Source organism: Anser anser (assembly GCF_964211835.1).
Source record: "Anser anser genome assembly, chromosome: 12".
In the NCBI taxonomy this organism is placed as follows: domain Eukaryota; kingdom Metazoa; phylum Chordata; class Aves; order Anseriformes; family Anatidae; genus Anser; species Anser anser.
In genome coordinates this window covers 2,170,640-2,193,133 of record NC_139733.1, presented here as the reverse complement: position 1 = coordinate 2,193,133, position 22,494 = coordinate 2,170,640, and the positions used below count along the sequence as shown (strand labels likewise).

At 34.3% G+C, this 22,494-nt stretch overlaps 1 protein-coding gene across 27 annotated transcripts in view; it reads right to left on the bottom strand.

Moving 5' to 3' along the window:
- Positions 1-22,494, bottom strand: part of ERC2 (ELKS/RAB6-interacting/CAST family member 2) — a 525,223-nt gene that overhangs the window by 87,041 nt on the left and 415,688 nt on the right. The window contains exons 22-23 of one of the 27 annotated variants that reach the window (XR_014571292.1): positions 13,091-13,200; positions 1,046-7,426 (exon numbers count right to left, since the gene is read on the bottom strand). The exons of 24 other annotated variants lie outside the window; for them this stretch is intronic. The gene's annotated coding sequence lies outside the window, so the exon portion shown is untranslated. Of the gene's footprint in view, positions 1-1,045; positions 7,427-13,090; positions 13,201-22,494 lie in introns of those variants that run through there. 2 more of the 27 variants (XR_014571291.1, XM_083795051.1) reach the window with 2 other exon arrangements.

Genomic DNA, 22,494 nt, shown 5'->3' with positions numbered 1-22,494 from the left:
AAGCACTGGAGAAACCAAGTTTTAAAGTGTAAGTCACCTTTTGGTATGTAAATTACAGCAGGCCAAAGGCTGCCACTTTTTAATATCTTTTTTGTTTAAATTTTCAATCCTTTTTTTCTACAGCTGGTGTTGCCTATTATATAAAACTAATTATTTTTCCATCAACTTTAACTTCATTCATTCTCTTGGTCTGTTTTTACTGAAAAGCCCATATATATTTATGATTGTCAAGGTCTGAAAGATGCAGATCAACTAATTTAAAACAATGCATATTTAAATCTAAACGTTTATTTAAATATTAAAATACTTAATGTATTTCTAGGCAAACACATTTGTTGCTAGTGAGTAATCTGCAACTGAAAAAAATATTTTATTAATGCCAAATGGAAAGCAAGCAACTTAGCTACCTGCAACAGGATAAAAACTTTCTTACCCAACTCCCCTTTTTGCTCCTCCATGGGGTTGGTTCAGTCATAGGGAAAGGAGGAATCTTATCTTTTTTTTGATAAAAGGCTATTGCTGATACCCTCCTGATACCCAGGAAATATCATGTCTAATGAATAGGCACTTTGTTACAGAAGTTCAACCTCTGGTTAGAAATTACTTTTCAAGTGCTACATATAAGACACGACATCTGAAATCTAACCAAAAAAAGAATAGTCTGTATGATTTATGGCCTGCAATGATGGGAAAACTCCATTTTCCTTACACTGAATCAGTAAAGATATTACAAGGCAAATTTCTATTTGACCTTTAAAGAACTGGTTATGTAGGTAAAATGCAAAAACCTCTCATTAGTGGACTGCTTAAAGGGGAAAAAAAATCACATATTGGTTGAACACAAGAACAGATTAGTATTCCAAACTCTTTGGATTATTTTTTGTTTTGTTTTTATAAGATCTTTCCAAAACAGCAGAAATGTGCGGCAACCACAGATATAGCAAACGATGCCAATGGATATCATTTTGCAATGTCTTCAGTTTATCTGCTGTCCTGTAAATGAAAACAACCTGCCTTACTACGCCCCCTCTCACCTCACAAACTCAGCCATACAGTTCTTCTCATTGGCCTTTTCTGGGATTACTATTCATTTGGCTTAGTGGTAAGTTAGATAAGCTCACTGATTCAAGTATTTTTTTTTTTATTATTATTTTTTGGCAAGAGTTAGTGTCCAACCAGATCTGTAAACTGAACGTGAGTACTAATAATGTCCAAGACATCACACAGCCAGAAGTCAAGGAAAGGTTGGGACCCTCCTTCACTTGTAGCACCAACAGACATAGATCAGACTTGGGGCAATGATTTAAAGAAAAATCACCTTGGATATTTTGTACTTTCCACATACACTGCTCTATCTCTGCTTTTTCATGCATAATCACTGTCTTATGAGATATATTTTTTAGTTGTTCATATCATATGGCTATAAAAATAATAAAATAAGATTAATTAGAATGCCTTACTCCACTATATATCTTCACAATAAAACAATTTTGCAAGTATATTTAATTTCTTTTTAATGAAGCTAGGAAATGGATAAGCCAAAGGAATTTAAAGCCATTCTCCTTTAGGAAACCAATTCAAACTCATCCAAGTTAATCATTATTGGAAAATTACTATAATCAAATAGTGTTATAGCTGGCTAACATTAAATTAGTTGCTCCCATATGAGTAACAGACAGTTAAAAGTACTGTATAGTTGGCCAGTACAATGTTACTGGTAATGTAAAGGGAAAAATCAAGGCAGAGAAGACAGGATTTCTAAATACAGAGAAGAGGTCCTTTCATAAGGTTCCCCAACTTCTCTAATAAATTCACATACTAAAGTGTATTGGCACTGGTGGAGTCACAGAGAAGGTATGTTCCTTTCACGGTAGTTTGATCTCTTATGGAAGAAGGACATACAATGATCTCCAGATATGCAGGTAAGTTTGAATCTTAAATTGTCTGTTCCTGAATGACTGATAAATTAAAGGCTCCTTGTTAGAAGTCCCCTGAAGTTCCCTTGATAGAAGTCCTCCTGCTGAGAATCATTTACATAGAACTTACGATGCCAGTAACTGGTTTATTAATCATCTCCACAACACCCCTGCTTCATCCTTTCTTGCATGAAATGCAGATAGAGAAATACATACTTTATTCATATTTCTGTGCCACCTGTTTATATAATGTTTCCATGTATATCACTGACTATATACACTGAGGTCTTGGTGAAAGAAATATACATACATATATACGTCTCATTCCAAACAAGGGCCTGAGCAGTTTGATTTAATTTTGACATTCTTGCTTTGAGCAGGAACTTCACCTTAAGTAAAAATTTAGTCAAGGTAAAATATAATGGAAAATGTAAGTGAAATATGAATTTCTAAGCTTTATTTAAAAATTATATTTAAGCTTGAGGTCTGTCACAATGGGACCAAGCATCATAGCTATACGGAGTCAGGATTGGCTCAGAAAGTATTTATTCCCTTTTGTACATCAAAAAACATGTTTTTACAAATGATCTGAACTGCCACTTGATTGTGAAGTGCCCCAGACACGAAGATGGTTTATATACAACTGCCTATACTCTAGGAACATAAACCAGCAGTAATATTTTTGGTGTTACATTTTATGTACACATGCACTCTTAGAGCTGCTTGCTACACATGTGTATATGTTAGCTTTTTCCATTAAGCTGAGTGACTCATTTTCTGTAGTACCACCTGAACCATACCTATTAAGAATTGTCACTTCCATGTTACATTATTCCAGCTAAAATTCCCATACAAGATGTAATCTCAACAAGCCACTTGAAATCATCTCTAACATAAGTAAAAGCTGGCACTCTTCCACAGGAATGAATTAATATGATAAGAATGTCTCAGATGGATGTCTAATCTGTTCACATGAGAACCTGCCAGTGGAACACTCACTCACACTGTAAGATCAAACCATCTTCATAATCTGTCATTAGAAGGAAGAGTGATTTATTCAATTTCAGAAATTTCTTTTAAGCTTACAGTACTTTTTCTTTCACATTTTCATGTTTGCATGGGAACTCCAGCAACAAAATGCATTAAAAATATTTAAATTGTGTTAATTCTTCTTTTAAATATTCAAAGACAGATCTGGAAATACAAGTGATCTTCATGAGTTCTTGGACCATACGCCCAATTATTGAGAGTAATATAGAAAACATTCTATTTCCAAGAACTTAAAATTAGAAATATAGCATTTTTTTAAATTAAAAGTTACATTAAAATTAAATTAAGTTGAAATTAATATATATATATACAAATTAAAGCATACTGACTCCAGACAAAAGTACAATGGTGAGTTTTAAGAGAAACTCATATATCAATGGAATAAATTATTTTAAGTACACACTAGTTGTGTTCCACATGAAACAGGGCTGACCAAATGACCAATCACATCTTTAATCACTAAAAGCTAATGTTTCCAAGAAAAAACACATCTACAGCACAAAGTAGCCAACAATATTATTTTATGATGTCTTATGCAATAGATTTTTAAAATTTTACTTCAGAAAATCTTTTCCACTGACTTCCCCCTTCTCCCCCTTACTATTCTTTAAAGATAAAGCATTCATACTTCAAAAACTACCTCCTGAGAAGCAGAGACCTCTGTCTTATCTCCCTATAGGAACCAGTAGAGATTACTATTTTAGAATGAGAGACAAGCCAGTGGCTTAAAAAAAAAAAGCTTTCTAGACTAGGAAATAAATACAAGCTAATTCCAAAAGCCACTTAACCACTTGATAAATCATCTTCAGAAACAATATTAGGACATGTGACGGTAGTTTATCTTTGTAACATCTGTCATCCAGAGGACTATCTATCTACCCTTTAAATGATGTAGATTTGAATAAAGACACTTCAAGGCACACCTCATTTTGAGTAAAATCAGACAAAGTTAAATAAAACTAGGAATGTTACTGAATAGTTTAGGAAAAAATTAAAGCATACTGACTCAGACTAATACAATGGAGAGTTTTAGGACAGGCAGAATATCAAGAAAATGATGACCTAACTTAGATATGAAACTAAAGAACCCTACCTTCCAGAAAAATGGCATGACAATTTGAAAAGAAGCTGAAAATGGTGACACCACTAATATGGCAGCAAAAAGACTACCTTTTTTGTTCTTGCTTTGGTCAGAAGTAGTGCTGTACTAATGATTTTACACTGAGTAAAGCAATATGTTAGAATAAAAAAGTGCTGGCTTGAGTTCCTCAGAAGTAAGAAGAGGATAGAAGTAACCAGGATATGTCTCTCTCAGCTCAAGTTTTTCTTGCACTGTTCAGAGAAGTATGCAACCTCGGTGTTGTTTAACCATCAGTTACCCTATAGAAGCAGCAATGTTTGACTGGCTAGGAAATATTAAACCTTTCTCCTTATCTATGACTATTCTAGCTAGTGCAATGCAGGCTTTGTGTCCTCTAGAATGGACAGGTGTAACCTGGAAGTAATGTGGAAATGTTACAGTCTGTCATGGAGCGGACTGCCCTGGGCCCTTAAGCACTGGCCCAAAGGTTTATCTAGGTACTGTAACATGGTATCTTTCAGCAGTATTAAATTATACCTGAATGTTTGACTATCACCACGAGAAGCAACAGTACCTGTTGAATGCCTCAGGAAAATATGTACCTCTAGAATGTTACACCGTTTCATCTCCATAAGGTATGAAAACCTGCATTAAACTCTGAATAGTTCTGTCACTCCTTTTTTGAGAGAGAGAGGGAGGCCTGACAAGATAATGGTCTAAAATGGTCTAAATCAGTGTAATAACTTTGTTGTTGATGTTTTATATTAAACAAAGATTAGAACAGCAAAATAAGTGACTTAGGAGAAAACCTATGAATAGTCAAGACTTATCTTTATTACTGAGTCCCAATTTGTGAGAATTAACAAAAAAAAAAATTACACAAAATCCTGTCCTAGTAAGAACCTGGAAATTAATAACATGCTGAAAGTAAGAGCTGGTAATCTTCACAACACTAGGGTGAATCTGTGGTCATTAGTTTAGGCGGTACAAAATAGCATAGAGTAACCATATTTCCTTGCTCCAAGGATCTTACTGAACTGTCAGCTTCTATTTCAGTAGCATTGATCCTATCAGAACAGTGCAGTTATCCATGGCAGAGGTTACCTGGAAAATTGGGGTCCAGGCAGTACTTAAAGTCATGTTACGTGTGCCATATGAAGAGGGACCAGTGCACAGTCTGCACTGTCTGTGCAGCTATATCTGTTCTTCACATACATCAGGATGCTATTTCTAACCTTTAAAATCAACAGTATATCACTTTCCTCAAGGGATGCCTGTATTAGCTTACCCATGATACATAAGGTTTCTTGTGTTCTGACTCACATCTGCCTCTAAGTCTTTTATCAGTCACTCCTCCATACTGTGCACTTTGTTAAATCATCAAAAATCCCCGATTTGTGTTCCAAATGAAGTACCATGCTGCTCAAAAATTATGCTCAAAGATGATCCTACCAACTTGAACATATGCCATTTCAATTCTGTCAACATTTATTTTCGTAGTTTAAGTCACGAATATTTTTAACCATGAAAAAAGCAATTAGGGGAAAAGCAAATGAATGTAATATCAATGCCACCAAGAATCTCTCTCTCTATATATATATACACACACACACATATATATATTATTTACAGCATGGAAAATAAAAACCAGAGAACAGTTGAAGGGTCAGTCTTACAATTCACAGTAAGGCAAAATGATTAGCAGATTTAAATCAAAATATGCAGTTGATGGGCTGGATTCAGAAATCAGGTGGAAATTTTGCAAACTGGTTTCAGAAATTCAGATGGATTGAACTGAAGTCCTACCAGAAAATGCTACTCAGCTACAAATACACCTAGAAACAGTACGTGAAAGTAGACCATTTCAAGACTTCTGTCACACTTATGAAAAAAGCAGGGGCATAGTGCTAAACTGTCAAAACTCAATATACAACATCCAAATTGGGGTCTAATATTGGCTGAAATTTGGAAATATCAAAAAAAACAGTTAATTCTTCAAACAGGCTCTGAATGTTAACATTCAATAATTATGTGAATTATTTTCTAGACTAAAATATGACAAAACTGTTTGTTTTGTTTTGTTTTCTAACTACTGGAATACAAATTAAATATAATTAAACACCATTTCACTTTTTTTTCTATCATATAATGGATTTATGGTACTCAACATAGCAATCCCCATTCAATGTCTTTATTCTTATTTAATTAAATTACAATTTCAAATAAAAACTATTTATTGTTTAAAAGAATGCCATGAAGATTCAAGCTAGAATAGCTGCTTTTTGTTAAAGAAAACAAAAAGGAATTCTTGCCCCATCTCAGACCACACACCCCCAGTAAATAAATTTAAAAAAATGTATTTTTATACTTATGGCAAGTTGCTAAAGCATAAATTGACCCCCCTGAGAGACTGACAGAACTGTTTTAGTCACTATCACTGTTTGAAAACCTGAGTGAAAAGCAGGGAGGCTAAAAATGTCTTGGTTTACATTTACTAATATGAGAAGTAATTACTAGTATTTACTAGTAAGAAAAGAGAAAGAGTGATAATGAATACAAGGAGTGTAGCTGTGCCAAAATACTTTAGTGTCTGTTTAAAAACAATGAAGAAGGAAAAAAAAAGTCTGAAAATTCCCTTTGCAAACAGGGCTGTTCAAATTTCTTTTCATTCCGCTAATTGGTTGGAACTTACACTGAACCGTCTTTCAGAAACAAATTCAAGTTTAACTAAACTTTGGAGGATTTTAAATAAAGCAAAATTCCTTTATATTCTCTAAATTTACTGTAAACTCTTATTTCCTAGAATGATCTTACGGTGTTTCACCAAACCCTTCTCAAGATTTTCCCACTAAAGGGGCTCAAGTTCACCCCTTCCTCCCCCCTTTTCATTCTTCCTGAAGCCTCTTTATGCTATAAAGTTCTGTAAAGATAACAGGGTCTCTGAATCTCAGAACGGAACGGACCAAAGAAGCTAGACTAGTTTACTTTCTTCAGATTTGTAATTTGGTCCTCTGCAGCTTGTCACATAGCAGTTTGCAAGTAGCTAAAATAGGCATGTTCCAGTTAAGTGTCATACTGGGGTACTCAAAATAAAGTGCCTTAACACATCAAAACAAAAACCTCATAGCTTAAAAAAGTAGCTTAGTACAAACAAACATCAACACTTCTCATATTAAGAAGAAATATATCTTGTTCAAAGTTTGAGTTTTGAGACTAATTTACCCGAGACTACAGAATATACATGAGTTAATAATTCTGAGATCTAATAATGTACTTGGGGTAATGGTCAAAACTATGTATATGTACACCAACAGGCAACAGTTACTTTTTCTAACAACACAGACATCAGGTAGTTCATGAAGATGCATAATCCAGCTCCCTACAAAAGACAGAAAATGTTTGAGTGTACTGTAAATGTAAAATACCAAATATATTTATCATCTTACATGCAATATAACAATTAGAAACAGAGAAGACTAGCTAGAGCCAATTGAAAAACAGTTTGAATCTCTGAGCTTCAACTGCAACTGAACACTAGGTTTCATTATTTTGAAAATGTTTTGATGTTCATTGAACTAGAACTGAAACACAATCTCAATCACAGTCAAATCCCGTCTAGAGATTAGTTGAAAAATTTACTGGTTCAATTCCCTGGCAATAAAATTTAGCAACGACATATTTTTAAGTTACTTAAAAGCTGAGAGATTAGAGTTTTTCATCTCTATTGTTTGGTAATATATCTTACCAATTATTCCTAATGTAATTTAAGTTGCATCCTATGGATTTAAGCAGATGTAAGAGCTGGAGCTGTCTTTTTAGAAGAATGCCATTCTTCATTGTGCATAATCAAAAATCAAATGAGATCAGAAGAAACCAGATCTGAGCATTTCTTTAGCCCTATTTATACTTTGAAAATATTCAGTACCTGCCAAAGCACTTGGAATCATTTCACAAACAATTATTTGCCCATCATAACTCGCACCATTTTAAACGTAAAGCTTAATGTAAATTTTCATGTTGCGTATCTTCATTAGTAATTTGTATCAGTAAGGATTACTTTTCACTGTGCAGAATACAGAAGCTGAGTTACTATAAGTGATTGTTAATTATAAGTACCACAATGTACAAAATGGTCTGTGAAAGGAGGCCTACTTGGCAGCAACTGCGAAAACTGAACCAAGGTATTTGAGGACTAATCTGCTGCTGAACGTGGTCTTATAAGAGCAGCTTTGGAAATAATGCTGAAAGAAACTACTGCTGTCCAGCCACAAATCACTTCAAAGAAAAATAAATAAATAAATAAATATATATAAAATAATGATAAGTCATCAAAAAGGCAAACCACAATCATAAGGAATGACAAGAAATAATCATTCAGAACTACAATGAAGGACCTTTGATGATGTCTGAAAAGCTCCTTTCTTGAGCTTTTTAGTTTAAAAAGTCATGAGTGCATTTTGACTCAAGAAGCAGAAATACACACAAACACACACACACAAAAAGCAAAACATTTCTTTAGGTAGATTTACACATATCTTGTAAGATTATAACTCAAATGAATTACAAAGCTCAATTTCACTGTTCCTTCTACTAGCCATATTACAAAGACGAGCAAACTGGGAGGTAAAGCTGCTTTAGAAGTGATGCTTATCTGACTTCAACACATCTTTCTGCATGTTTCAATCAAAGAACCGCTACTGTCATCCTACTGAGAAAATACTGATAGCAGGATGCTTAGCCAGCCCTAATAACTGCTAACACAGGAGCCTTGTTGTGGAAATAACTCATCTGCAGTTAAACTTCAAATACAGGACAGCTTGCAACTGAAGTAAAAGGATGGATTTAGCAGTAACATTCTTTCAAAGTCTTCTGCTCCTTTACTAGAAGGACAGCTGTGAGGCAAAACTAGGCCTTGTTCCACAGGTGATTCACCTTGACCTCTTCCAGAGAACCAATAGATACAGTCTTTCAACATCAAGGTTGTTGTAATGATCACAAATTACTAAATACAACATTGTTCAATCAGAAACCTCCTTTAAGAAAAAGTGGGTGGGGTGTCAACTTAATGTTGACAACAATATTAACAACAAGTGATTTATTTGTTTTTTAATTAACTACTTCTGCTACCTTTAAACTGTTATTTGGCACAGGGTTGTTTGTTGTTAGTTTGTATTTTCACTACATTTTTTAAAATAAAAATGAAGTAAAACTTATTGTTCAGTGTATTATTTGGACAAGCATGTTCCTTTAGGAAGAAGATTTCAGATACTGCTCTAAAAATGACAATTCAATAAAAACAATGCTCTAAATTGAATGCAGTGATGAAAAGGAACCAGCTCAACTGGAGGACAGCACATTTATATATCACCTCCATGAGAGGAACTCCCTGGACTTCCTAACTTAAGCAAGGACTTTCTGTAGCTTTATATTTGGTACTGATGAGAAGTGAGTACAAGTTTGATAAACATAAATCTTCAACTGTTCTACTTCTATTCGGTTTTCATATCAATGAGATCTGTGTACTCTTTAAAACATTATAATAAGTTTTAAACATGCAATACAAAAGTCTTCAAACATAATATAAATATTACAACTAAGAAATGAACTAGTTCTAGGAGGATGAGTATCATTCTGCTCTAAAAGGAAGATAGGGAAAATGGAAAGTGAAAATCCTTCTAGGATTTCACATCAATGCTATTGCTTGCAGGAAATAGCTGCTAATATGCAAAATCTCTAAAGATTTCAACAACAAACCACAAGGACCAACACACTGACCTTCAACCTAAAATAACTTTTACTGTATATTGACCTTACTCACACAGTTGTTTCTTTGCCTTGATAAATAAAACAGAATATTAAGCATACTGCATGCATAACCTTTGTTAACATAAGAAATTCCCATGAAGAAGTGTGTGTAAGGAATACCTCAGACCTGGATGTACTCATTTTGCCAGTTGCTAACCACTTTGGTAAGTAAAACTTCCTGCCAATATGAACAACTAGATCCTTTGGGAAGGAATGCTCTACCTCATCAAGCTGGCCCTCATACCACACAGCTAGTTAAAGAGACATTCACTAACACATACTCCAGCACATGTGTTCTACTCATACTGTAGATGGCAAGCAAACCAAGGCACTATTCCTGAGTATGTTCTTTATAACGTATTCCTTTTTTCACAGACTCATAGAGATTTTTGAATGCTACTGCTCAATCTAATCTCACAAAATAATATACACTAGTTGACTACACTTACAACAAAGACACAAACCATATAGCTAAATATGCAAATTACTTGGGTTGGGTAAATGCCAAATGGATTTACATTCATGTGGGTTCAGTTCAGGTATGAGTGATTGGAATGATTGACTCTGAAAGCTTCCAGTCACTCTCTGAGTAAACAGGGATGAATAAAAAACTTTGGCTCAACTACTCAATCCCCTGACCCTGGCAAGAAAGTCAAGCCAATTGACCAAAGGAATTTAGATTCAAACTTCCTCGAACATGTCAGAATGATAAAATACTACATTAAAAAAAGTCTTATTTGCTAAACAATGAGCTATGTCATTTGTTCTTTCAACCTCAAACACTGATACATTTATGTTTCAATGCATGTCAAATTTTCAAGCATTCAGAAGCTAAAAATATTAGGAAATCCTTAATCTAAATGGTATGACATATTTGCTTTTTTAGGCTTGCAGTGTTCTTGAAAACATAAAAATAAACCAACAAAATGTAGAGCAAGCCAATTCATGAGTTTTCTTTGAAGTTGTTGTAAATATGTATGGCAAGTTAACATATTATTATAGAAAAGGGAAATTATACTAGGAGCCATTTCATATTCTTTATAATGTTTTAAATAAGCAGACTGATTAGTTGACTAATTTCTAATGATGACACTGTAAGCATTCTGATTTTTATTTTTGTATTATTATTTTTTTTTAGCTCAATCTCTGTACAGTAATTTATTGAGTGCTAGATAACCTAGCCAGATTCCTACCTGGAAACTCAATAAACAGCACTGTCCTAACCACAAAACCAAAATAGCTGAGTTTAAACTTTTAAGGCTTCTGTGCAACAGGCCTTCTTTTTACTAAGTGGCAAATGTTTGGGAAAACACTACAGACCTGGATCTGGAATTTGGTAGGACTGATTTCTGTCCTGACATAAAGGAAGCTTAAATCTGGTGAATCAATCCCTCTCACATTTTTTTCAGCTTTGGGAGTTCTTTGATGGTGTACTGGCATTTTGGTCATATTCTTTACCATGATACATCTCTTACACCACAGTAATGCAAATATACAGTTCTAAGAAAATCAAAAGAAAAGGGAAATTTACTAGTTTTAAATGACACAATATGCAGCCATCAAAAGGTTCATTATTTCATGGCATCTCTAAAGATGTGATTCATTGATTTGTTGTCGATGACATTTTGTAAAAAGAACAAAAAGATAATAAATTTAAGTGCAGTGAGTCAGTAATTTAGAGAAAACATTTTAAAATCCACGTGCAAAAATACATGTGCAAACCTTTGTTGATGCTTGACTGACATTTGATTCACTTTTGTAGTCTGCATGTACATACTGGGTTTTCTCTTCAGAAAAGAGTGCATAAAAGGATTTGGCAATTTAAGTCTTGGTGCACTATATCTACTGCATTCCAGATTTATGTCAATATTTTTTATGACATGCTGATTTTGTTTTAAAATGGAATTTTTTCTCCTAAATCTGCAAAACTGTTGATTATTGACTCTAAAGCACATAGATGTTCACATCATAAAGTTATTTAAACTATGTGCACGGCCTATAGATTAATAAATGCCAAATTCTCCCACTGTTTCCAAATTTTTGTCCTGTTTTGGATATCATACAAGCTGTACTATACAATATGACATTGTCTCTGCCAGAAATTGCTGAAGTGAGAACAAGTGTTTAAGACTAATTTCAGCAGTTGCCTTGGAAATTGGCAATAGGGGTCTAGAATTCTTACTCTGCTACACAACGTAAGACTGTAATCATTCCTGATTTAATAGAAATAAGATCTCTATTGTGCACTCTATATTAAAATATTCTCTTTAAAATTTCCGCATATTCTACAGCAATGTAGACAAACAGGAATTATGATGCATCTGTTTGGAGGGAAAACAATAAAATGGATTTTTACAAATAAGATACATTTGGAGCAGAATTAAGGTTCTTCTTAAGCTACCAGTCCTTGACCACCTTTTAGTCTGGACAGACTAGTAAAGAAGGATACTGGCTCTTAAAATTCTGTTCTATCCTTTGCCAACTGGAAAACAGAAGACAGTATTATTAAGCTTGAAAACTTTATTTTTTCTTTTTTTAAATCTAACAATTTATTACTTAATAAAAGTAAGTGTGCTGCTAAAATAAAAGTAAATAAAATAAAGTAAAATAAAAGTAAAAAGTGTGCAAGTAATTGCCTGCAGAAATAAACCACAGAACATGGCTCTGCTTTTGGGGAAATTGAAAGAATTAATATTAGAAAGGTCACATTCTTGGGTTCTCTATAATGATCAGGAAAGCAAGTAAGGAGAAGCAAAAGGAAGATCACCTATTTTAGACATATTTACTCAAGCTAAAAACTAGATACCAGATGGGATTTTAAAAACTAGATACTGGATGGGATTTTTAAAAACTAGATACCAGCCTAGATACCATGGGCATGATTTTAACTTGGAGAAAATTACTTGGATGTAGGGCAGGATATTATGATCTATGAGCAAAGACACAGTAAAGGAATTGTGTTTGCAGGTGATTTTATCCAAAGATTAAGGAACAGAGACTTGAAAAAGTGGAAATGAGAAAATGGAAACAAAAGAAACCTGAAAAAATACAAGAAAATACAGAAAAAGCTTAATTAAAGAATAATTTGAAGAGAGTAAAGAAAATAATGTCTACTTTTACATCTCTCAGTCTGTTGTTCTCCCCATGTCCTAATTCTAGCTCTAAAGCTAACTCTTAGCAAACAATTTATCTACCACTTACGTTGGACATAACCCAAATAACGTGTTTAGTCATTTACCTGTTCATTCCATCATTTCAGAAGTTCAACCCTGCTAAAACAAACTACAGTCCATCCTGGTGCTAAAACTTAGGAGGTTGCTTCTTCAGCTCCTTCCTGATTTCAGCCGCCTGAAAACACATTCACATGGTCAATGAGTCTCTCTCTCTCTCAATCTCATAAAAAATTACAAGTTTGAAGGACTCTTTTTGTCAACTTTCAGGCTCAGAAAGCCAATTCCAAGTTTCACAACCAATCTCTTCCTTCTAACTGACATATCACCAACACAAAACTTTTTCCTTCCTTATTACTAACACTGGACGTGACGTTAAGTTTTAATGTCTTTAATGACTTAATTACATTAAGTTTTAGGACAGGTAACATCACCAGCTACCAAAATCTACTGCTCACTTTGTAACCCATGTTACTCACCATATGTTGACCCATGTTATTAAATTAGCCACCCACACATACAAGGGGACAAAACGTACACTTAATATCATACTGTAATATTATATATGTAATATTATGTACTTGTACACATCCCATATAAAAAAGCACCAATTGCAACAATATACTTGGAAATGAAACCAGCCTTTTGCATGATCCCACTTCCTGTAAGTGGTTTAAAACTATTTTTTTCCATTTTACTCCAGTATTTCAAAGCACCATCTGGGAAAAATATGCTTTTAATATCACCCAGTGATTTATTTATTGCTTGCAACAATATTTTGCAACAAAAATACACATGCAACAACTTCATTCAAAACTGTTGCAAAGACATTCAGAAAAGTACTTGTAAAAGACTGTTTGTTTTCTAAGAAAGACAGCAAGCAGTAACTTGCATTTTGAACGATATGCCTAAGTTTCAACAGCAGCTTCCAGGAAACATTTACATTTGAAAAATTCCTACTTTGACTTCTTTTTCCCCAGTTTGCTTACTGGTAGATAGGAGTACATAACAAATGAACCTAATTTAGTCGTCAGAATGCCAGATTGCCTGTTAAAAAAGAGCACCTGATTGTACATTAGGTGAGAGGTCAGTGACTCAGAACACCAGCAGGTGTAATAACAACTGCAGGCTTTTTGTAAAGGAAATGCAAACAAGAATTTACCCTGAGGACACTGCGGATAGTGCCTATCTGCTGAGGTACCAAGTGATTGGCAGTAGGATCTCACATCAAGATAGTTGATGGGCTTTGTTAACCTATATCATGACAGATTTCGAGCAGTATGTCACGGAAGATGGAGTCTTTAGCTAATATCATCATAAACAAATAAATAAATAAATAGCAAAGAAGAAAGTGGCTTTTCTACTATTAAAAAAGAGCCTCATAATTCCGACAATAAATTGTACTGCATCTCGGCACCTGTTTTCTCCTTGCTACAAAGCCTTTATTCATCTGTCATTTAAAAACACTAGTGTTGGAACTACCTGATCATTAATCTTTGAAACATTTTCCAAGAGAATATTAGGTTCTTGCAAGCTCTGCACACTCTACCTACTCCTTGTAGGAAAAAAAAATATGTAGAGAATGAGTAAGTAAAAATCATTTTAAAACAGTGTTATTTCATCTCATTAAATTACATTAAATTGCCAAACACCTCACCTGCAGGTTTGGAGGTTTTATATGCCAACTACTGGTTTTTCATCTAAGGAAAAGTAACTGGTTGATAAACAATATTTTTCCTAAACTGAAGCTTGCTAAAATTGCATTCTAACACCAGTAACAAAGTACATGATTTATAGCAACCACAGTGCAGTATCATAAAAGACAACTCCAAGGACAATATCCACTACAGTTTTTAAAGATATCAAGTTTTTATTTTCTCAAAGCCAAATGAACATTTGATTTCTGCAATGTTCACTGACATCTCTTTTGGTTACAATTTTTTTTTTAAATATATATTTCATGTTGCTTTAGAATCAACGTATTTTTGCATGTTTCAAAACTTCAACCATGATATTAAAAACAATGTGCAGTTCATGGGCAACAAATACTTTATTTATTTTTATGAAGCTCCTAGGAAACTGTATGTGTCATATGTATACATACACAAAATAATCCTCACAAAATAAAATAGCTTTCTTAGCAATTGCTTTACTTACAGATCTCTATTTTCTGAAATAGACTGTTCTGAATGACAATATGCGGCTGATCCTGATTGATGAGACAGAAATAGCTCAATTATCTTTCACACAGAAATGTTTTTGTTAAAATTAATTTTGAGTAAATGTTTTCTTAAGATTATGTACTATTGGAAGTCCTAAGTGAGACTACTCATTAAAAAGACACTCACTGATAAGAACGTACTAATAGCTTAATAATAAGAGATGCTTTAGATTTAGGTCATTATATTCTGATTCGTATTGCAAAGCAATTGATATTCATGAAAATGAGAACTGTATAGCTGCCATCCTCTCCATTTTTAGTTCTTTTGTGAAATTTTGTCCTTAAAGAAGTCAATGGGCAGAGTTTACTGATGTTAGTACACTACCACACACTAAGTTCTTTGGGACAGTGGTGGTTTGACGTGCTTTCTCTTCAACAAAAATGTATTTCGCACAATAAATACAAAAATACAAGATGAAGCCATAAGAAAACTAATATTTCTAAATGCATTATTAGAAAAAATGCCCACCTCATTACTTCTGAAGTAGAAACAGTCTATGGCTTACAGATCTTCCAGCTGTTTGAGTCTGTTTCTGAACTCCTTTTATGTAGAAAACCATGCATGACCCTACCCTACACCATTGTTCTACCATCCACAGAATTTATAGTACAGATGAATATTAATGAATTTCTCCAAATACAGCAAGCATACACAACTGAAAAATATGTACCAATTTAATTGTGGAACCAGTTTGTTTTCTGAAAATAAAAATCCTTTTCCATCAGGTGCTTAGCAATACTTTTGAGAATTTCATATTCTAGGACAATTTAGTAGTGAACTGCATCAGATCATGTAACTTCATAAATCTGAACACACAGCATTTGAAATAATTCTAACACTAGTTTATTAAATAAAGTTTGCTTTGAGGATGCTGAGCAGATACTTAATTTTGTCCAATCTGCCCCTTTAGGAGAGAATGTACTTACGTGTTAATCACCTGCTGGGTGGTGGTGGGGAATCTATGCTTTGATCAAAGGGAGACATACTGGTTTTACTTTACATCCTGTCTCTCTAGCTCTCAACTGGTCCATAGCTGGAGGGATTCATTTCAGAATTTTTCTTTATTCCCAGTATTCTGTTACTTGTTGCATACCACCACCCAAGGCACTAGGGCTAAAACTAAACACTCTTTGTGGTACACCCATATGACAGACTTCAAAATGGAAATGATATTTAAGCTAAACCTTTGAGATCAAGTCTGCTGAAATCCTGCAACACATGCAGCTTTTGAACACTTCAAGATCAGATCAAAGTTTGACAGACAGAGTCAAGAAGAGAATCGGTACATCTAAACCTATCAATCCTCAAGAGAAAACAGTACACTGGTAAAAGTAAAGCTGACTATTAATTTTGTCTTGGTGCTAACAGCAGTTAACTATGCCTAGAGAGCTCATGTTCTTTCTCTGTATTTTTTTCCTCTAAGGCAGGGTTCTCACTCAGCTTGTCTTAAATAAATTCTGCTTTCAAGAAGGAAAGAAAGGATATTTTTTTCCTAAGTCTTATACTGAAGGACCATTTCTAGATAAATCTTTTCCAAGCTTTCCTCTGTATCTCTGTATATACAGGAAGACTGTATCTGCAGAAGATTCACATACAATTTTATTAATTTACATTTGCTTCTATAAAACCTGAAGACAAGGTGCTCTGAGACACTGCAAGGGCTCTAGTAGTCTTTACATCTTCTAATTAAAAAAATAGAGAACTTAAGAAACAGTTAAAAGGCATGTAACCAAAAAAAAAAAAAAAAAGGAAACAGAATCAGCCCTCTGAGAATGAGCCCTCCTCTCTCTTACAATCAGTTGCTGGCTTGTTTTTGGTTGACAGGTTCAATTCTAAAACTATTCCTACTAGCAGGGTTTTTTTGAGCTTTTATCATTTTTCTTAAAATGAATGTCAACTCGAGTTCTAAATATTTTTCCATCTGTTAATTACGCACAAGAAATACATTACAAGTCTCAAAGTAAATTTATTTGTAACATTCAAACTGTAAAACAGCTCATTTCTATTGCACAGCAGTTGATGATAAGATGATTTCTTATTAAAGTTTCTGCCACTGACTTTAGAAATTAAGCAAATTTACAATTCAGGAAAAAGATCTAGAAGATTAATAAAAACCATCATGTAAAAGATGGAAAAAAAGCTGACTGTACTTCAAGAAAGGAATCTGGAAGAAAACAGCAAAGAGATTTGAAGCAGTTTTTTTTTATGTTTTTAAAAGGCTGACCTACCACAGGTAAATATTTCACAAAGGAGTGCTGCAGGATCTATGCGAATTTCTCAACAATTTTGTAAGCCTCAGAAAGGGTAAGAGTAAGGGTAAGCTAAATAGTGTGGATTTTCATTAAATCTAATGATGGATTTAAATCATAAAAATTAAGTCAGCATAGAGTTAGGCAGAAAAGAAAATTTAAAGTCAGGAAAAACATCTTTTAGTAGCATGATATTGAAGGGAAGTGCAACACTGGATAAGGAGCTATTATAAAAAAAAACTTTACAAAAGAAATAAAGCTTTGTACCTTTACATTTAGTTTGCTCCACAATCAATCCAGTTAGGAGAGAATAATCACTTACACACATACACAAAAGTGATCTCAGAACACTTTCCACCTAAAAGGCTTGAATACAATTCAGTCAGAACACTGGGATCTGTTATTACTTACACAGGTATAAATTCCTATGGGGTACAGAACCAACATAAGTCAGACCTAAAGCTTTTGCCATAATTAAAATCATTCTAGGTTATATAATTCCTAAATCATTAAAAATTTTGCCTCAGTGTTTCCATTTGACCCTATCCACATTCTTAGAACTAAAATGAACACCCATGAAAAGCTCACATGCAGGAGACAGGTCAACAGATGTAAAACACAACACCAAGAATGTGTGCTTCTTTGATGGCTCCAACAAATAAAGATTTAGGCATCAGTCGCATTAGGGAACAGTAGTAATTCATAAACACTTATTGATAGAATTTAAGTTTTGTTCTAAAGAGATTTCTGTGTTTGAAATTTATCACCTAACACATTTCAAGGTCCTAGAATGATGTGTGGCAAAACCAATCATGTTTTTAATATATCAGTCCACCCTTATCTTATTGCAGGATCTATCCAAGCATTTTTTTTTATTATTATTTTGACTTTTTGAACTGGAGAACTCACAGAACTGGTTTTCCAGAACTTATAGTTCTTATATAAAATGGAAAATATATTACTGACCTTCATGCTTGCATCTGGTAAAAATACTGCTATACTAACAAAGAGGTTCTGATTCTGATTAGCCTAGTGAGAAGCCTGGAGAAGAGGAGGCTCAGGGGCGACCTTATCGCTCTCTACAGTTACCTTAAAGGAGGCTGTAGAGAGGTGGGGGTTGGTCTGTTCTCCCACGTGCCTGGTGACAGGACGAGGGGGAATGGGCGAAAGTTGCGACAGGGGAGTTTTAGGTTGGATGTTAGGAAGTACTTCTTTACCGAAAGGGTTATTAAGCATCGGAACGGGCTGCCCAGGGAGGTGGTGGAGTCACCATCCCTGGAGGTCTTTAAAAGACGTTTAGATGTAGAGCTTAGCGATATGGTTTAGTGGAGTACTTAGTGTTAGGTCGGAGGTTGGACTCGATGATCTTGAGGTCTCTTCCAACCTAGAAATCTGTGATACTGTGAAGACTGCACTGGTTTCATTTAAATTGCTTTAATAACCTGATTATATAAATTGGTGCAGGAGCCTTTAAAGATAAAGTAATTTCAGTATGAGTGTTTTTATTTTACCTTATGGACACCATTTTCTTCTAGATTGAGCTTTTCCACTTGAAGATGTTACTAGCACTAGCTGTTCTTCACTAACCATCAACTGGATGTTACCACACACTTTCCAACCGAAAGAACCACGTCAAAGTACCCTCTAGTCCACACCACGTAGTGATAAACAGGCTTGCTCACACCAATTCATCACTACTTAAGCTAACCTGGCTCAGTTTGCTTGAAGTTGATATGGGATTGATGGGAGTGATTTCTTCTGTTGATGGATCTGGGAGGGTAACAATCTATAGCAGAAAAAAAATGTAACAAACACACAAAGGTGGGTGGTAATAACATCATCAGCTGGCATAGCTGTTTGTGGAGTGCTCTGCCCAAATTCTGCCCATAGCCTGAGGCTGTGGACAGATATCCTCAGCTATATCTGGGTATGCTGATGAAAGAGATTTGAGATGCCTAGCCCTTTCCGTTCCAAGTTTGCTACTCCTTCAAATCTTCCAGTAAAGCTGTTCAAGTGAGTAGCTTGCTCATTTTAGTCAAAAAGATCTGAGTTTAAACAACAACAAATGCATATGGATACATAATTAGTGTGGGACAATGTAGCAGAATAAGGATTATTAACAGGCAGGCATTCCTTAATTATTTCTAATCCATTACATAAACATTTGCTACTACAGCTCAAGTATACAAATAGCTCAGCGTTATCTAAGTGATGTTCTCAAGACACTTGATACTGAACTTACTTAAATTACACGAATAAATACTTTCCCTAGACTTCTGTATTACACTGTTAAAGAACAATTTAGTGGCTCCAGCCACTGATTCGTTTAAATTCAAGCCTCTAAACAATCCAATACAGCTCAATACTTTTTATTTGGCAGAAAAACGGGACGGCTATGGAGGCAGCATGCACGTCCTGAAACAGCCAAATGTTTTGGGTGTTTTTTATTGCCTGTTTCATTGCTTCTGTACCTGACTCAGCTCAGTCTGAGCTCTAGCCACCACACCCAGATGAAGTTGTAGGGATGTTTCTTTTATTCCATGTGTGTGATATGAAAATCTGCATTAGAAACCACAGCCAGAATAATGTGAAGCATAAGAGACAGGGAAGTGTCTCAAAACTGGCTCCAGGCCCTGTGGCTGGTAAGACTGGATAACTATGATAGCTGTCATCACCTATCAAAGCTTTAACTTGAGAAAATCAAGAGACGTGTACAATGACAACTGGTATTTCATTGATGTTAAGTAGGTCAGTACTATAAGTATTGTAACTAACTAAATAGCTATATGATTTTTTTATTAAAAATAAATACTAAATTGTTATACATTATTTTTGTACTATATTGACACGTTTCCTCTTGTATTTTTCATAAACTTTCCAGTGTAACTTATATAAATATGATTATTAAAATGTGACAAGTTCTTGCTTTTGTTGTTTGTTCGTTTTCCTTCTACTTTAGTATTCAATTATAAAAGTTTACTTTTAAAAGTTTAAGTCATATGATTTTTCATGAGGTCTTTAATTGACATTTCTGCTTCCAAATAGAACCATCTTCCAACATGAATGCTGTGCAGACAGTCCCACATTCACTTATTCTAATATTTACAAAAATCTGCTCAAAGCTCACAAACTTCAAGACAAGAAACAGCAATTTCACATGTTCACATGAGTATTTGTGGAAGTGCAATCCAGTGAAATGCAATTCATAATTTCTCTGCAAAGTAATTTTTCACTACTTTGTTACATGTTGGCTTATCTTTAGATATCAAACTATGTCTAGATTATTTGATTATCTTTCAGCATGAAATCAGTGGTTATCGACTCCTGTTTACAGCAACTATAATTTCTGAAATAAAGTTTAGCTGTAAAAATACATACTGCCTTCTCTCTCTTTCTGCAGTGTTAAAAATTGCTCAAGTATGTTATTTGTTTTTATTATAGAAGAGCATAAAAGAGCAAGACTGATGATTGCAGGTCCTGTGGTTGTTGTCTTTAGGCTGACTACATCAAAAGCTTTGACGTTGGGTCCATCAGCTACATTTTCAGACTGTTTGCACACCTTCTGCACCTGTAGTGAAGAAGCTGAGGCCAAAGTTCAGACAGAATAGCCTGAGTCACACAGCTAACACACAAGTGACAGACAAAAAACTATTGAATTTATATAATAAAGTTCTATAGCTAGGCATGGGGGTGATTTGGTGTCTCATAAATACCAAGGATAAGATAAGATAAATACCTGTCAGAGCAAAGTAAAAGACAGTTAGTTTGTGCAAATCTCTTTGAGAATGCATATATATATATGCACAGATGTTTTTCTACTAAGACCATGAACAAATCACAAGAAACTGCTCTAACAATCTGAATGAAAACTTAACAGTACTGAAATAAATAACAAGACTCTCATTGAATTCAGTGGGCCCAGCGTCTCAGGTGCTGACCTTAACTTTGTGATGTATTTGGCCAAAGCAGAGTTGTAACAAAGTTTTTGTTGTTGTTTTTCAAAAGAACAGTATTGATCCTCTTCACTGATCTTCCATTCAGTAGGAAGCACAGAAGTTTCACAATGGTCAAGCGCCTCACATATTTCCACTATATAATCAATAAAAACTAACAAAACAGGTACAGCTAAATAAATTGCTATGTACTTTTACTGAAAACCCTGTCTTCAACTGTGGGTAATTAGTACCTGAAAGTACTAGCAGTAGTATTAAGAAAAAAAAAAAAACAAAGAATATTAACTTTTTAATGAATATACAATTTCTGAATTAAAGTGAAAACTTTAAACATCTTACATTATGAATAAAAGTATTTTAATGAGAAAGAAGACGACTAGTCACAAATCTGTCCATAGTTCGCAAAACAAACATTCCTAGGAGGTTCCTCCTTTTGTTTAGTAAAAACCAAACTGCAGTAACACAAGAATCATGTTTAAAAAATCACAAATCCAAAATGCCCTTGGGCTCCAGTCAATGTAGCAACACCCATTCAGGTAATTAAGCATACAGATAGTATTTTCGATGAGAGAACTGAAATGAACACTGCAAACAGTCATGCTCCCTATTTTACCATTGCTTTGCATGCTACTGAGACTCATTCCAAAGTTATTTTCCAAAACAGGCTAAACAGAATATCCAAACGTTAAAAAGAAAAAAAAATCTTTACTGAAAAAGATGAAAATATAAAGCAGAACAATAGCTGAAAGTTAATGTCTTTAAACATGTCCTTCTATATCAACATGACCAAATGCTGTTATGCTTCATACTGCTATTAGCAAGGACATTGTGAGAGAAAGCTGTTTCACCACATCTCAAGAAAGACAAAGCTAGGCACCACATTTGTTTTAAAACAGCTTTCTCCTTATTTTCCCTGTAAACACATACAAAACACATTCAATAGCTAGAAATGAACAGTAAACGTTTGCCTGAGAAATAATTAAGAAGCTTTACTCGTCCACCCATTCTGTACTGAGTTTCTGCTTTAAAGGTTTTTACTTTTTTACTG